The 6466-nt window shown below is 28.5% G+C and overlaps 1 protein-coding gene across 1 annotated transcript in view; it reads right to left on the bottom strand.

Annotated features, from left to right (window-relative positions):
* Positions 1 to 4804, bottom strand: part of LOC123016143 (Ig-like and fibronectin type-III domain-containing protein 2) — an 89777-nt gene extending 84973 nt beyond the window's left edge. The window contains exon 1 of the mRNA XM_044416359.1: positions 4653 to 4804. The gene's annotated coding sequence lies outside the window, so the exon portion shown is untranslated. The remainder of the gene's footprint in view (positions 1 to 4652) is intronic.
* Between the last annotated feature and the right edge of the window lie 1662 nt (positions 4805 to 6466).

Below are 6466 nucleotides of genomic sequence, written 5' to 3'. Positions count from 1 at the left end.
CTAAGTAGAAGTAAATGAGTTCATTTTTTTAAATTTCTTAGAATTTGAATTAAAATATCTATAATTAACTTTGTTTTTACAAAAATCAATTATTGTTTTTTTTCTTTCATTTAATTAATTACATAAATTTCATACTAAAACATATAGCACATTTGCAGTAATAATTAATTAAGTCGGTACCTAAGAGTGTAAGCAAAACTATAATTTCCCAAGACTATGCTTTATTGTTCCGATTTTACAAATTGAATAATTCATAGTTAAAGTGAAATTAGAAAATAAAAAGAAATTAGAATATTATTGTTTCTAGGAATTAAAGTACCTACAAGTTCTAAAAATAAATTAAAACATCCAAAACTTAAAATCAAAACACAATTTATAATTTTTGGAAGCAAATAAGCAGAAAACCGTAAAAACGTTTGAATATTCAAAATTTCAAGTTGTATAAAAATAATAGTCAAAAAATTATAAGTATTATAACATAATATATAAAATTATATATTATTGAAAATTATATTTATTTTTGAAAAATTGTAGCAATCTTATCAATTACTAAATTTTATTTCTGAGCACCCAGTATATAAAATATGCTAAACATATTCACATTAAGAAAAATCGTTTTTAATTTTATTTAGGTATGAACAAATGTAACTGCCCTGGCAAATCGTGGCCATAGAAAAAATAAGAAATTTAGACTTTTTCATTTTCAAACATAATTTTCTCAAATAAATGTTGTTTTTAAACCTGAGTAGAAGAAAATGAGTTTATTTATTTTTATTTATTTTTTTGAATTTGAATGAAAATAACTATAATTTACTTACTTAATTTTCATAAAAATCAAGTATTGTTTTTCCTTTCTTTAATTTACATTAATTTTACACTAAAACATGTAGCCCATTTTCAATAATACTTAATTAAGTCGATACTTAAGTGCGTAAACAAAACTATAACTTCCCACAACTGCTTTATTGTTCCGATTTACAAATTGAATAATTCAAAGTTAAAATGATATTAGAAAATTACTGTTTCTAGGAATTGAATTACAAGTTCTAAAAATAAATTAAAACATGCAGTACTTAAAATGAAAACGCCATTTATCGGTTAAAAAAAGAATTGCTTGAAACAATCTGGGTTTTGTTTGCGTCAAAAATAGAACAAGTTTAAAAATCACGTGTTGAAATAAGGAATGTTTAGGAATGTTCATAACAATAAAAATGAAACAAAATTATCAGATTTTATGCTTAATGAAATTTTAGTCAGTTCAATCTTAAGTTTTCAATCAAAATAGTTTTGATTTTGTACAAAAGCAATGATTTTTGATGTCCAATTTCGTGCAATGAGATCTATGATGTTTATTTGAACTTGTGAAAAGCATGAGAGTCAGTTTAGTGTGAAAAATCCGAAACGACAATCTTGACTTCGCTTCCAGTTTTAGAATTGCCATTTATGCAGGTGGAAGCAAGAAACTTCTTCGATGTTTCTGCGATAAAGTGGCGACAAAAGCATATCCTCGCTCGTCAATTTTCCGTTTGCATACGGATGAGCTTTTCATGCAAGCTCTCATTCTTTTAATATTCATAAGGTGGTTAAAGCCTAGTTATCTAGTTCATAAAGTCAATCAATCTGGGATATTTTTCCTCGAGGATACGTGAGCAAATTGAAAAATCAACGTGTTTGACGTGACAACTTCATCCCAACCCTCTTAGCGTCGCTGAAAACCGTATTGTCATGCAAATTCGTTCGAGTGTCGTTGCTAAAACAACGTGTTTTCAGGACGTAACAATGGCCCCAAGCAGACTCGGGGAAAATAACCTGGTTTGTTTTCCACCTAGGGAAATGGACGAATTACTTAATTATTTACTAATTTGTGCGCAGTTGCGGACCACTTGATCGATTTAAGTGACTTTACATGAAACAGCGAGTTACAAAATTTTGACATGAACATTTTCAGAGTTTCAGGTTTCAGAAAAATTGTAAAAATGAAAACAATTTAGAACGGAGACAATTTTATTTATAAACAATCTTTGCAATAAAACAATCATGCAAATAATCATAAACAACAACAATGATATTGTAACAAAGTCATATTGTGTAATAAATACTTATGTATAATTATGTTTCATCACACAATTATTTTCATTCTTCGAAGATTACTTGTTTTTTAGTTTTTTTCTAATTCTAATTTTTTATGAAAATTTATTCGCCGACTTCTCTAGCCTTTCCTTTATTGTAATATAAACAAAAATTGCTTTAGGAAACAAAAATGCATTAATATGCAGGTTTTAATTAATTTATTGTTTCAAAAAACAGAGAATATTTCAGGAATAACAGGTAGTTTTATTTTTAAAAAGTGGTGAAAGATTTTAAACAAAATATTTATTTCCGCCACTGAGCTCAAGATCATTCACCTTTTTAAAAAACGAAAAAGTGTTTGTTTTTACTTTTAATTTATTTCTCTTTTTATGTAAAAAAACAATGTTTTTAAATCCTTCGAAATTGCAAGCCAACTATTTATAACAATAGTATATTATGTTATTAGGGATAAAAGTGATATTTTATTTTAATAATTCCACTGAGTCATATAAAGCGTAACACTTAGTTAGCAAGTAAATGAACAAAATAATCACGCGTCAGTATTGGAATTTGTGTATAGCTTTTCGAAAGTGTAAATGACTAGTGCAGTCAGTAGTGCAAAATGTCAAATGCTAATGATCTACAATCTAAAAATTGCTGAAGCAGCGAAAAAGGTAAAAAAGAAACAGCATTGGTAAATATTAATAATATCATGATAAAAGTAAAAATGCTTAGTCACAAAAACAGAATTTTTATTAAAAAACTGAAAAATAAAACTTTTACTTCTGACATTTAGTCATAAAAATTGCCCACTTTTGTGACATTTACAGATAAAATAATTTTAATTTTTATAAAAGATTATTATTTTCAAAACTACTACAAAAGGTGTGATTCAGCAGCTTGATTTAAAATGATTTAAAAACTACGTGTTAAATATCTGATTTTGCCCATTTTTGCATCGTTTTGGTGAAATTTCTAAATATTTTAAAATTCTCATTAAAATCAGTCTTAAGATTTTAACAAAAGAGCTATTTAAGGTAAATTGCAACAGAACTCAAAAAAAAACGATAGAAATTTCATTAATAACAATTTTTTAAGAAGTAAACATAAAATACTAGGATTTGTTTTTTTTTTCGCTGTTAATTTTTCTTCTACAGATGTTTTTTACGTACGTGTTGCTCTGGCCATAAGTGGTCATATAAAAATAAACTATTTTTCACATTTTAGAACAGAATTTTTCCAAATCAGTAATTTTGATTTAAATTTTTTGTTTATTCTCTTAATTTTTTTCCTGTTCTGTTTGATGAAACTCAGATGCATTTCCAAGTTGTTTTTACTACGATGTTTACAAATGGAATTTTTAAAGATGTGTTATTCTATCTCAAGCGCAGATTATATTATGAATAATTCAAATAATTCAAGTTAACTATTCGCAATTCTTCTCCTTTTATTCAGTTTACAATTTTCCTCAATTGCCACCACCTAATCTCAATCCCCAGTCCTCACATGCGTTTATTGCCTCCATAACAACCACACTAAACTCATAATGACAACAATAAAAAGTTTTTCTTGTTATACATAAAAGTCCTTTTATTGTATTTTAATTAAGCTATAAAGTGTAAATCCTGTTTTTTTCCGAGTCAATTTCAGGAACAATTTTCAGCATAATTAGAAAATTTCAAGTCAGTCGTCACAATTCAAGGTTTTGTGTAAACGCACTGTATTGAGGGTTACCATGGTTTTGACAACACTAACACACACTTTATTGATGTTGAGCACAACTTGCATAAAAGAACAAATGTTGGATTTTTAAAAATCCATAAATAAAACTTGTCATATTTTAAAGCTTTAATTTATTGAAACTCTTAAATAAATTTGACTTGTGTGAAGTTCGGTTAGCTTTTCCAATACTTGCTTCAGATTCTGACAGCATTAATATAATAACGTTAGCTTGAATAAAATTGAAATTAAAATACAAACTATATCCAATTTTAGATCAATAAAATTTGTAAAATCTTTGTTTTTTTGCTAACACTTTTTCCCTGCTCTGATTTAGTTTCGAATCGGTTACAATGTCACCGAGGATAAGTAAAGTGAAAGGTCGCAACCAAATGTTGACATAAGAACTTCATTCCACTGAAAGGGTTATATAATGTCTTACATTTTCCCACCATTTGCCAATATTTCGCCTCTTTTGTGTATATTTTAATAAAAAAAGAATAAAACACTGTTTAGATGCTCCAAAACCTTATTAATATTTCATTCAGTTAAATATTTGTACTCCAAATAAAAAAAAATCTTCCAGAACTTTGCAACTTGAAGGCGTTAAATCTTTATCTTAATAGCTTGCAAAATCTCGTCAAACCATAAAGTTGTTTTAAATGTGTTTTTAATGCGTGTTAGTAGATCGATAACTTATGGGCTAATTAGGGTAAATAGAGAAAACGCAAAATAATTAAAAAAATATTTAGCGCAAAACTGGCAGTTTTCTCGTGTTTTTGGCCGAATTTTGCGGAATTTTCCCGCAAATCGCGAACACACCTAAACTTTGCAAAAAAAGCCAGCTAGTAAGTGTTGCTTACCTTCAACTAGACACGGCGTTTCCTCAAGACTTTTGCAAACACACCAACATTAATATTAACACACAGGTGTTGAAAGAAAAAATTCCTGCTGTGGAGAACGTAATGTGAGAGCGTCGCGACGCCGTTAGTCCCGTCGGAGCGCCAACTAGAAGGACGCGGCGAAGACTGACTCGAGATCAAGCTCTCCATGTCAACAATAATAGTGGGCAAACGACGCCGTTCGGCTAGGATCGGCTCGTCGTGTTTATTGGATGCAACGGAGGTCCTGCAGGAATACAATTAGCAGGAATTTTTTTCGGCAGGATGCAAAAATCGATCGGGAGACCTGTTGCCAGACGGGCGGCAGGATGCTGCACCATTTCGAGGATTAAATTTCATTTAGAATTGTTAATAAACGTTTTCTGACAACAAATTTCAAATGTAATGCTAATATCAAAATTCTTCAACAAAAAACAAATAAATTAAAACTTGTCAACTAAATAATGGAGAATTACACAGAATAAATTCTGCTAAAGGTCTTAATTTTAAAAAAAATGTTAAAGGAAAAAAAAATTTAAATATGAAAACTCTTAGTAATTTTTATTTACTCCTTTAAGACTGAAAATACTAGGACTAAAAACCTAAAAGAAACTAGTACTAGTACCTAAAATAACTGATTAAACCATGCGTATACAAGGTGTTAAAAAAATTGTAAAATATTTGAGGAGGTCATAGTATGGACCAAAACAAACAAAAAGCATGGGTCCGCAAAGTAAGAATTCTAAAAATTTTCTCATTTGATTTCTCCGAAACCGTTACTTTTTATTAAGACTTTTTTGTTTATTTTGGTCCACACTATTACCTCCTTAAATGTTTTAAAATCTTTTTTTAACACCCTCTACGTTGGTTATATAACCTTTTTATTCGAACCTAACCCTGGTTATACCACATATAATTGTTATCTAAAAATGTCTCACATTTGTGAGTTATACAACTGTTATATAACTGTGCTACTAGTGTTATTAATAATGACAATTTATATCATAATATTTTGAGTTTCTGTTTATTCACTGAAAAAAGTTTGTGTTTAATTATTTCGAAAACACGCTGTATTTTTACTACAAATTAAAGTTTATTTTTTTTATTTTCATTCAAAATATCAAAAAACTTAATTTTTATTTTGCGTCTGAAAGCAAGCTTATTTGGATACCAAAACCGATGCTTTAATGAGCCATTTCAACACCAATTTAGGTGCTGAAATAGACTAGTACAATTTACATTCAAGAGGTTGGTAATGGTGATTTCCAGCGACGTTTTCTCTTATTTCAGAGGGTGTGCATAAAATATTTGCTGTATTCATTGTTAATCCAAGAAAATTTTGAAAAATATTTGAGACTTAACACTTCGAAAATACCAACCACCACCTCATAAGGGCAAAAGTTTTTCAATTTTAAAAAAGTGACTTGTTTGTCAAAAAAGTACGTCAAATGCCCAAAATATAAAAAATAGCATAAAAAACTTGTTTCATAAGTCATTTGTGGGAACTCGCGCTTCGCTGCTCGTTTCATAAATCTGAACTTGTTCCAAAAACTTGCCTTACGAAACGCGTTTTTTAATACACTATTTTGTTTTACGTTAACTTTTTTAAATGCTGACCTGTGTTAAAATTGTTTTTATTTCACAATTTCAGTTTAAACAAAATTCTTACAGTTTTTCAAAATAATTTTTTAGTGAAAAATGTCTAATTTTGCCAATTTCTGCATCGGTTTGATAAAACCTTATAAGATATTTATTATAAATTAAATACAGTATCAAAATTTTAATTGAGAAGATTT

This window comes from Tribolium madens, unplaced genomic scaffold (assembly GCF_015345945.1).
Source record: "Tribolium madens isolate multiple individuals breed KSU strain unplaced genomic scaffold, Tmad_KSU_1.1 Scaffold_1;HRSCAF=32;Tcas5.2_LG8, whole genome shotgun sequence".
Taxonomy (NCBI): domain Eukaryota; kingdom Metazoa; phylum Arthropoda; class Insecta; order Coleoptera; family Tenebrionidae; genus Tribolium; species Tribolium madens.
The sequence above is the reverse complement of the archived record's forward strand: the minus strand, read 5'-3'. Positions and strand labels throughout refer to the sequence as shown.